This window comes from Apis dorsata, unplaced genomic scaffold (genome assembly GCF_000469605.1).
Source record: "Apis dorsata unplaced genomic scaffold, Apis dorsata 1.3 scaffold_524, whole genome shotgun sequence".
Taxonomy (NCBI): Eukaryota; Metazoa; Arthropoda; class Insecta; order Hymenoptera; family Apidae; genus Apis; species Apis dorsata.
This window is the reverse complement of record NW_006263747.1, coordinates 114,346-124,182: the sequence shown is the minus strand read 5'-3', so window position 1 is coordinate 124,182 and position 9,837 is coordinate 114,346. Positions and strand designations below refer to the sequence as shown.

At 43.3% G+C, this 9,837-nt stretch overlaps 1 long non-coding RNA gene across 1 annotated transcript in view; it reads left to right on the top strand.

The window, feature by feature from the left end:
- The window catches only part of LOC116186239, a 13,498-nt gene extending 11,612 nt beyond the window's left edge, over positions 1-1,886 (top strand). Inside the window, exon 2 of the long non-coding RNA XR_004151196.1 lies at positions 1,533-1,886. This is a non-coding gene — a long non-coding RNA (uncharacterized LOC116186239). The remainder of the gene's footprint in view (positions 1-1,532) is intronic.
- Positions 1,887-9,837: the final 7,951 nt, after the last annotated feature.

Sequence of the window (9,837 nt, the reverse complement as noted above, 5' to 3'; positions counted from 1 at the left end):
GAAATGGAGCGTGAGAGAAAGAGAGAGAGAGAGAGAGAGAGAGAGAGAGAGCCGTTAATTGCTCTTTCGTTCGTTTCGGCGACTTTCCTTCGATAACGAAGAAAGATCGCACGATTCTTTCATCATCGTTATCGATAGACACACTCTTCAAAAAGTTGAGAAATTTCGAAATCGATTCGTCTTAATACTCGAATATTTTTAAATATTTATTCACCGATGTTGTTTGCTCGTAATTTCGTATCCCGTAACGCGAAAGCGGTCGTTTCATTTCGGTTCATACGCACATAAACTTTCTCGAGTATTATTCTCCTTCGATTCTCCTTTAATTTTCTTTAATTTCGATGGTTCGATGTGTTCAATCGTTCATTTCGCTTCTTATACTCGAATTTTCATACGCGATCAATCAAATCTGTCGGTTCTTCTCGAACAAAGAGAAACGCATCGTGTCGCCCTAAAGCGTTTACCCGTTTCCGTTAGCTTCGAGATCGAACTTCTTTTTCCAAGAGGAGGGGGAAACGATCGCGAGGGCTCGTTCCAAAGTCATGTCAAACTTGCGCTCGAAACTATTCGAAACTTGTTCCAAGATCGATTCGAAGATTCGGCCCAAGGTTGGAAGACTTGCTGTATCGTCGTTTCATCATCGATCGATGGGAAGGCTAGACACATTTCGCGGTGTATCGACGAGTCGACGATGAGAAGGATTTCTTCTTCCACTTACCGAATCTAGAGCGTTAAACGTGTATATTATTTCGCGTTTATATTATTATCGTTGCTTAGAAAATGTTTGCAAATATTTCGCGAAACGAAACGGGCAATGAACAGCATACGGACGAATCTAAAATTGATGCGTGGCAACCGTTCGATCGGGGCAACACCGTCTCGACTGACAGGTTAACGATACATTCATCGTTCNCATTATTTCGCGTACTTTTCGTTTGGTCGATAAAACTTCNTCTCTCTCTCTCTCTCTCTCTCTCTCGTTCGTTTCCAAATAACGTCACACAAAATATAACGACACTGATGCGGATTAAAAATTTTAGGGCGACATTGATGATCGATATGGGATGAAATATTATTCGGAGGATAAAAAAAAGAGAGAGAGGGAGAGAGAGGATAAAAGAGAAGTTTTAAATTTTTCGTTTATTTTACGGGATGCGAATTCGATTAAAGCGATGAAATTTGATAGGTATGTATATTTTCAGCAATTGGTCATACTGTTGTTTAGAGCTATATACGCCAATTTACTTTGTATTCGATTCGAGTTTGCGGTTGAACGGCGTTCCATGCAATAATTTCACATTCGCGAGTCAAATATCCGTGTTCTCGACTTTTCCCCGTTGTTGCTCTGTCCACCGAACCAATGACACTACTTGTCCACGATACGCCGCGTGCCTCTGTCGAACGCGTTAATTTCGTATCGCCACATCTCGAAAATTATATTTCCAACTGCGCGTTATGCGCAAAATCCTGAGACGAATATTCGCTCAGCTCGTCACTCTCCCTTCTACGATTGGCTAGAATTAACGAATCAGGTTGGGGGAAAAATCCGTTGGACGCGACGCACCACGGTTCACGAAATGGATGATGGAATATCGGGCAGAGGGAAGGAGGAAGGTATCCTGAGTGGTGGGGACGGATAGAGACGACGAAAGCAACGAAGATTTTTCTTCTCTCCGGTGGCAAACACGGGAATTACCTGTTGTACGACGGGATGGGTGGACAATCCGTGCGGCCATTTATCAAATTGAACGAGAGAATCCAGCGATGGACCCGTCGCGCGGTTTCCGTCGTTCGTCGCTGGAAAAAGGCGAAAAGAAGAAGGACGAGAAGATGGAAGGGGGGAGACGAAAGACGTAGAAAAGTCGGTCCCCGACCGTGGACGAAAGGTGGAACGACTATTTGTAATTACGTTTCTTTCTATCCGATACCGAGCTAGACTCTCAACGCCACTTTGTCGCTCCTTTCAATTTTTTCCTTTTCCTTCCTTCCTTTCTTTCTTTCTTTTCTTCTTGTCCCCTCTCTCCTGCTACGTCTGTTTTTCTCCTTTTCTGCCCCTTTCGTTCAAGAACCCTTGTCAACCCACTGGAAATGCCATATTGCAAATCTTTTTTCCCCCACCTCGTCGTTTCTCCTTTCGAAAATTCCAACGGTCGGGCTGCTATTGGCAACACGGACGCACTGATAAATTCTCCTTCGCTCGTTCGTTTCGTGGACGGGAACGCGCGCGCACGGTTAATTTTCTAATGGAAGTTCACTGTGGTCGATCGGATCAGTTTGACGCGACGCAGGAAAAGGCACGCGCGAGGGCCAAATTTTTTTCTCCCGATCGATCGCGATTATCTACCGCAGGACGACGAAAGAAATCCTGTTTACTGTTTTAAACCGATCGAAAGAGAATTCGGTGGATCGAAGAAACTTAGTCGGTTGTTTGGTCGAGATAAAAATCGATCCGTTATTCGCAGGATATTGCTTCGACGTTTTTATTATAGCGAAACGAGAGAGAGTGCGGATGGAAAATGTCACAAGGTGAAATACGTAGCTTCCGTGAGCCAGCTCGTTTTTTTCCCCCTCCCTTTTTTTTTCCGAGCACACATTTCCGATTGCTATCGAAGTTTATACGTATACGTGTGCACAGGGTGTCCCCAAAAAGTATCGAAACATTCGTAAACTGGAGACTCTCGAGGCAATTTCGAACGACATTTCTCCTTTGAACAGACTTTCGTTACGAGTTATTGCTATCTCAAAATCAAAGCGATATATCGTAGAAAATAAATACCATATGCGATTATTACGAGTATCGATTGAAAATTGTATCGAATCGTGTCGCTAATCAATAATATCTAACGCGCCTCGTTGCTTCGACCGTGTTCTGGCATTGGCCAATGTTTTTTGTCGTTTTAAGTACAAAAGGAATCTCCAAATCCAATTTTCGAAGTATCTTGCGTATATTCCGAAATTTAGAACGGATGGGTAGGGGAAAACGAGAAAAACACGTGGATCATTCGCGTATTCGGCCATGTCCATCATTTCGTCGCGTTTTCGCGAATCGATTCAACAGATTTCCTTTCGAATAAATACTAGGACGTCGAAGCAATCCGGATACGTAAACGACACCGATGCAACGCGCCGTTATTAAATACGTGTCATCTCGATCGACTCGAAATCCTTCTTCGCGAAGCGATTATTAGCTTCGAAACGAGAGATCTCCTCCATTACCGTTTTTATTGTTCGTGTCCGTATTAGAGTGTCCCATAAGTTTTTTTCTTTTTTTTTTTTGATATGAAGTGAATATATATTTGTTGTTTAAAGTTGATTTATCGCGTTATATAAAGGGTGTCCCAAAATTTACGCAGGATTTGAATTTTGCGCCATTAAAGTGTTGCCAACGAAAAAAAAAAAGATAGTATAGTTAATAGTTCAGGATTATTAAAAATAAAGCGTTACACGAAAGAACAACGCGTTTTCGTTGTTGAGTAATATTTTATATATTTATTATATTTAATTTATATTTATATTATATATTTATTATTTATTTATTATATTTAAAAATAATGAAGGTTCGTTTTCATCTCGATGGATCGGTTAATCGACAAAATTGTTGCATTTGGGATTCAGAAAATCCATGAGTGATCGTTGAAAAACAAATGCATCCACAACGTGTCATTGTTTGGGCTGGAGGCACCATTATTCTTCGAAAATGCGACTGGTCAGATAATAACGATTAACGTGCTCGCTATCGCGACATGATAATCCAAAATTGCAAGATATGGATGTGGACGACACGTGACTTTAACAAGATATGCCATTTAACAAGATAGTGCCACATGCCATATACCCCGAAAAACAACTCAATCATTGCACGAATCATTTCCTGGTCGTGTAATTTCGGTGATCAGAATTAGCGACATAATCTAATTTGCGTTATAAAATCTTGAATCTGGAAAGAACTTATTCACATGTTTAACAATTGTGTGGAGTATATATAAATTATTCGTGCTTGTCTATCAGAGAACAAGTTCTCTCATAATGTAGCAGGCACTTGTGTTTGATACTCAGAGCACGATGTGTTCACAAACTATTTAATCGTCGTATCCGAACTATGACACGTGATTACTACAAGACTCTATTTGGAAGCGACGATAATCATATCCTATGAAAAACGAAAAAAATCTTTTCTAGTTCAATCGAAAATGTCACAATTTTCGCCAATAAGCAATAGTCAATGTTCGATACTTCCAAGAGAAAAATTTTTCGTTTGGACGACGATATACAAAAGCAGACCTTCTCGAATCAACGCCATCCATCGGCCGTATTTGGAACACGCGGTGCTACCTTGAAAACAATCGACCAATAAACATCGCTCCTTGTTTCACGTTCGACGGAGGCCTGCCAATCATAGAAACGGGAAAGGAAGCCTCCTTTGACCAACTGAACGAATCGAAATGCTCGTAAATCTCTCGAGAGTAATAAGTGCTAACGCGAACACCTACTAATTCCGAAATCGACTCGTGTCAATTTTCCTCGATTACCCCTCTCTCCCTTCTGTCGAATCAAATCGATGGAAGTTATCGATAGTTTCGAAGAAAAGATGGGGCAAGAAAAAAAAAAACTTGTATTTCGTTTCCGCGTTGTATCCGGATCTCGATCCAACTTTGTTGTTGTCCAACTCCACGTCGCCTTCAACTTTCCATCTCAACTTTTCGCCCGACTTTTCCATCCTATCCCATCCCATCCAATCCGCCTGTAATCGCGGACGCGAAGTATTCGTAATTCGATTCGTAATCCCGTTCGTGACGCGATTTTAACCACGGATCATCACGAATTCCTTCGTCCTCCCATCCCACTGCGTTATCGAGGGAAAGGCGTTTCGTCGCATCGATTCGTCGCTCGAAACTTTTCGAAACGCGAGAAAAGGCGGACGATTTCGAGGGAAGGAGAGAGGGGGGAAGGCTTGGACGCGTGTGGCTATAAATTGAGGAGGAGAGGGGGGATTAAAGCGAGAGGTAAAATCGAAACTGCGAGTACATCTCTCTCTTTCTCTCTCTCTCTCTCTCTCTTTCTCTCCGGTTAGGCGAATCACACGATCGCGAGTAAGAGATGGGAAAGTTGCCACCAACTACGAGCGAAACATTCTCCCGTTCGATCCAATAACGAGCGAGATTTCGACATCGACTAGGAGGAGGGGATCCGATTATGAAAATTTTCGCGACAAACTTTCCGTCCCTTCCGCTCGATTTATTCCATCGATGACTTTTCGAACCGGCTATTCTTTTCCTTTCTCCTTCTTTTTTTTTTTCTTCCTTTTTTTTTCTTTTTTCTCTCTCGAAAAAGTTTCATTCCAGTTAACGAAACGAACATTCGGCCCTGTGAATAAGATTCCATCTCGTTCCTGAAACTTTCGCCTTTCCTCGAGTTATAAAGCGAAGGACGGACAGGACGGGTGTCGTTTCGGATCGCAGAGAGGCAGATTCGAATGTACGTAGGAGTGGGAAGGGGGGGGGGGGGAGAGGAAAGGAGCGTTCGGGTAAAAGAGGATAATCGATAGCAGCAAAGTGGCTCGATAGAGTTCGAGTTTCCTTCTCTTCCTCCGCCCCCCTCCTCCGTTTATCCCGAGTCATAAATCCTGCCAACTTAACTCTTAAATCGTTTTCTCGTCCCTCTCCACCTGGGAGACGAGGGATACGGACGAGACGCGAGGAAAGAACGGCTTCTTCTCGAGACGGTCCCCATGTTTTTCGAAACAAACTCGTACGGAAGAGAATCGTTGCGACCGAGCGTAAGTTACCTTCCCCCACTCCCTCCGCCTTCCCTCTCCACTCCTTCCCCCTCTCCTTCTTTTTTCGCCCGACACCTAGATAAATCTTGCTCGAAGAGAGAAAGAGAAAGAGAAAGAAAGAAAGAAGGAAATAAGTATCGGCGACCACGTCACGGTGAATCGAGAAACCTCGAGGACGCGAGGTAGTTGGATCGTGGGGAGTTGATTAACTTCGAAGGAGTCGAAATCCCAACTTTTAAAACTACGCTCGATTTTCGCGTCACCAACACGAATTAAACACCATGAGTCGTGCTTTCTCTCCTCCTCGAAACTCTTTCCATGCTTCGATGCTCGATCACTCGAGAGATGACTTTTCGATTCGAAACGGCGACAATAATTTATTTATGCTCGATTTTTTTTTTAAAATATCGTTTCATAAATAGATTCATAAGTTCTTCGCGTATATTCTTATAAAACGAATAATTTCGACGTTGGTCCAAATTTGACAGTAGCGGAAATAGAAATATTATTTTCAAAGTTTTTCAGTTTTGTAAGAATGGAATTTTGTAAAATGAAATTAACTCGAGGGAAGATGAATTTGATTTTTCGTTATCGAATAACGAAATTATTTCTGTTCGTTAAGAAATTGATAGAGGAGAAGGAAGATAGAGATGAAAATAGAGATGTAATAAGAGAAGGTGAAAAATAGGAATAATAGACGATGAATGTGAGAGCACGTTATTGAGATATTAGTTCAAGATGAGTTTTTCGTTATTGAATAACGAAATTATTTCTATTCGTTGAGAAATTGACGAAAGAAGGAAAATGTAGCAAGAGAAGATGAAAAATAAGAATAATAGACGGTGAACGTGAGAGCACGTTATTGTATTATTGTGATATTTGCCCTGACAAACCGAGGATGCATATTGGCGATTCCTTTATATCGCACGAAAGTTTAATATTCAACGAGTTTTCTTTCTTTTTATACACGCAGACATATTGTACAAAAAAAATATCAGAATACAAAAGTTTTACACGTAGATTCGTGCGTGAAATTATTTCGAGTCATTTCAAGAATTTTAAGAAATTCACCGGAACGGAAATTCACGGAAAATCGTCTGGAAAATCGTCGTTGATTCGGTCTCGATCGACAATACGATACGGCGATTATTTACCCGATATTCGATAAATGGATAAATGGCGGACTTGGCAAATCGTGGCACGAATTAATTCGTATCCATAAAAACCGAGCGGCAGGTAAAACGAGAGATCGAAACGAGAGATCGAAGCGAGTCGAGGCGAACCCTTTCGTCGATCGTCGCGAAATTCCATCTCCTTCCGATTTTCCCGGCAAATTAATAAAGGAAAGAAGAGGAGGAAAAAGGGAATGTAACGTTTTTCCAAAGTTCGTCGACCCTTTCGCTTTTCACCGACACGAGTCGCCCTCTCGCGTCGTGTCGAATCGTTCGCGAGATCGAATGTCGCGAGCGATGATAAACGTTTACGCGGGAGAGCTCGATAGAACTTTTTTCGTCTGGACGGAGAAGCGAGAGAGAGAGAGAGAGAGAGAGAAATATATCTGGCGCGATAAAAGTCAATGTGTCGGAAAGAGTGGTATATCTGGGATGGAGGATCTACAAATGTCGCGCCGTTAAGCGAATGTTAACACGACCGATGCTCCCTTCCCTTTTATCTCGTGCGTATACCAGAGCTCCTTATTCTCGAACGGCGAGCACGTTAACTAAAATCCCTGTAGTCGTACGGCGCGACAGATCAAAGAGCAAGGATATTTGGAAGAAGAATAAAAGTCAAGTTTCGACTTTAGTAGTTGTCCAAACTTGGGATACTTCTCTTTCTTTCTTTCCTTTTCCTCGGAGTTTTTTTCCCTCTCCTTTCGCCCCTCCCCCTTAGAAGAGAGAAACAACGGGTTGCTCAAGATGCGGTGGAAGGGGGACGAGGCGTTGGAGCGAGAAAGGACGGTCCCGTGACCGGGAGCATCAGGATGGTTTATTTCACCGCTTAAAGCTCGCCCGGCCCCCTTAACGGGCCGCCATTAAACCGATGTTAACACGACTGGACTCGGTGCTTCGGTGGCGCCGGGTCTCCGGAACACGTCCGTCCCTTCGTTCCTTCCTCTCCTTCGGTTACCGAACCGCTTTGCGGCTCGATCGATCTCGTTAAACCTATACCTTTCTCTCTCTCCCTCCCTCTCTCCAACTTCCCCTTCCCTTCTCTTTTCCAACTTGAACGCACACGTGTATCCGATGTACGAAGTATATCGAGTTTCGCTCGAATTTTTCGAGCGAGAGTTAATCGCGTGCGCGAGAGAGAAAGAGAAAGAGAGGGACTATCGTCTCGGTAGTAAGTCTCGAGATGGAGGATCGATATTATCGAAGCGTTAGGTAGAGAGAAAGAGAGAGAGAAAGAGAGTGAACTCGGCCAATGAACGTCGTTACGCGTCAACGATGCATAATCGACGGACTGCCGTCATTATGAATATCGCGGCGGGTGAAGAGTAGACGGCGCCGCAAGATTAATAGACCGTCGGATAAGTTAAAAACTTCGTCCTGCGTTCCTGCTGAATATTCATGTCGCATGTATCCCGCTCTTTTTCCTTTCTTTTTATTTTTTTTTTTCTTTTCTTGTTTTGGCACACGCGAGTTCGCTTCTCGAGGTCACGAATTTATTCTCTCCTCTACCTCGTTTATCTCGCGGCCACGGGAGAAATCGATCTCCCGTTAGAATTCGTCTCGTCCGAAACCGCGAGAAACGAGCTCGAGATCCACCTCGTAATCTCGTGCCTCGAAGGATGAGAGAAATCTGGTCCCTGGGTCGACCAAGAATCGAATAGGAAATCAGGGTCGAATGAATTCTCTCTTCCGTTTTTTCTTTTCTTTTTTTTTTTTTTTTTTTTGGAAATTTTCTCTTCCTCTGTCGGAGGAAGGGGATGGCGGAGACGAGCTTTGAGCGATCTCGCGAAAGGGGGAGGGAGAAAAAAAAGCTCCTTTGAAGCCGGTTAATCGTGCCTCGAGCGGAACCAACGATATATCTCGTCGTAATTACTTCGAGTGTCGGAAACGGGTTAACGCGTAACGCAAAGAGAGAAGAAGCTGCCTCGACATTTTTTTTCTTTCTTTCTTTTTTCATCCTCTATTCTTTCTTTCTTCCACCGCGATCAATTTAACATTGCCTCGTTGCCTTCCCTCCTCCTTTTTTTTTATTGCCTCCTCTCTCGAGTTTTTCTCTTTCTAGAAACACAGGTGTTCCATATTCTATCTTTCTGTCCTTTCAACGTCGATGGAGAAAGAGAGAGAGAGAAAGAGTTGCTTCTTTTTTCCAAATGCGAAGAAATCCCTAAGTTTTAAAATATCGAGGAAAATTGTGATAAATATAGAAAGAATTTTGATCGTTCGAGGTGAGAGGTCTCGTATTCGCCTCGATATTTATCAAAGAGGACAAAAGCGAAAGTGGCGAAGTTTTCTCGATTTTTTTCTCTTTTTCTCCCCGACCACCATTCGTTCTCGATTTCTCGAAAATCGTCGCCCCGAATATTCTCGAAATTAACTTCGTTCTCTAAGAGTCTCGGAACAGAGGATCTCAGAGGTAATTTTCACCCGTGTGAAAAAGATCGCGTCCCGTTCTCGTAATCTCGGGTTCCCAACTCCAGCCCAACTTGGAGGGGAGGAGCAAAGTTTAAGAATTCGTTCGAAATTGAAAATTATCGGTGGGGGGGGGAGAGAAAGTTGGAAAAATGTGAAAGTGAGGAAATGGGAGGGGGGGGAGGAGGAGGAGGAACTCGTTACGTTAAATCGCGCGACAAAACACGCTCACCTGTTGCGAGGTTTGCATTAAAAATGAAAGAGGCCGAGATCGAGGCCGAGGGGAGGCGTGGCCTCTTTAACGATCCGCGAACAATGTTTGGAATCCGGTGTCTTTCCCATCCCGTCCCATCCCATCCCTGAACGAACACGAACACGTTGAGAAGAGAGGTGGGAAAGAGAGAGGCGAGTGTAATCTTTTTTACCGGGACGTTGGCGAGGGATCGACGCGATTCGATTGATTTACGAGAGAAGTTGCCAGCG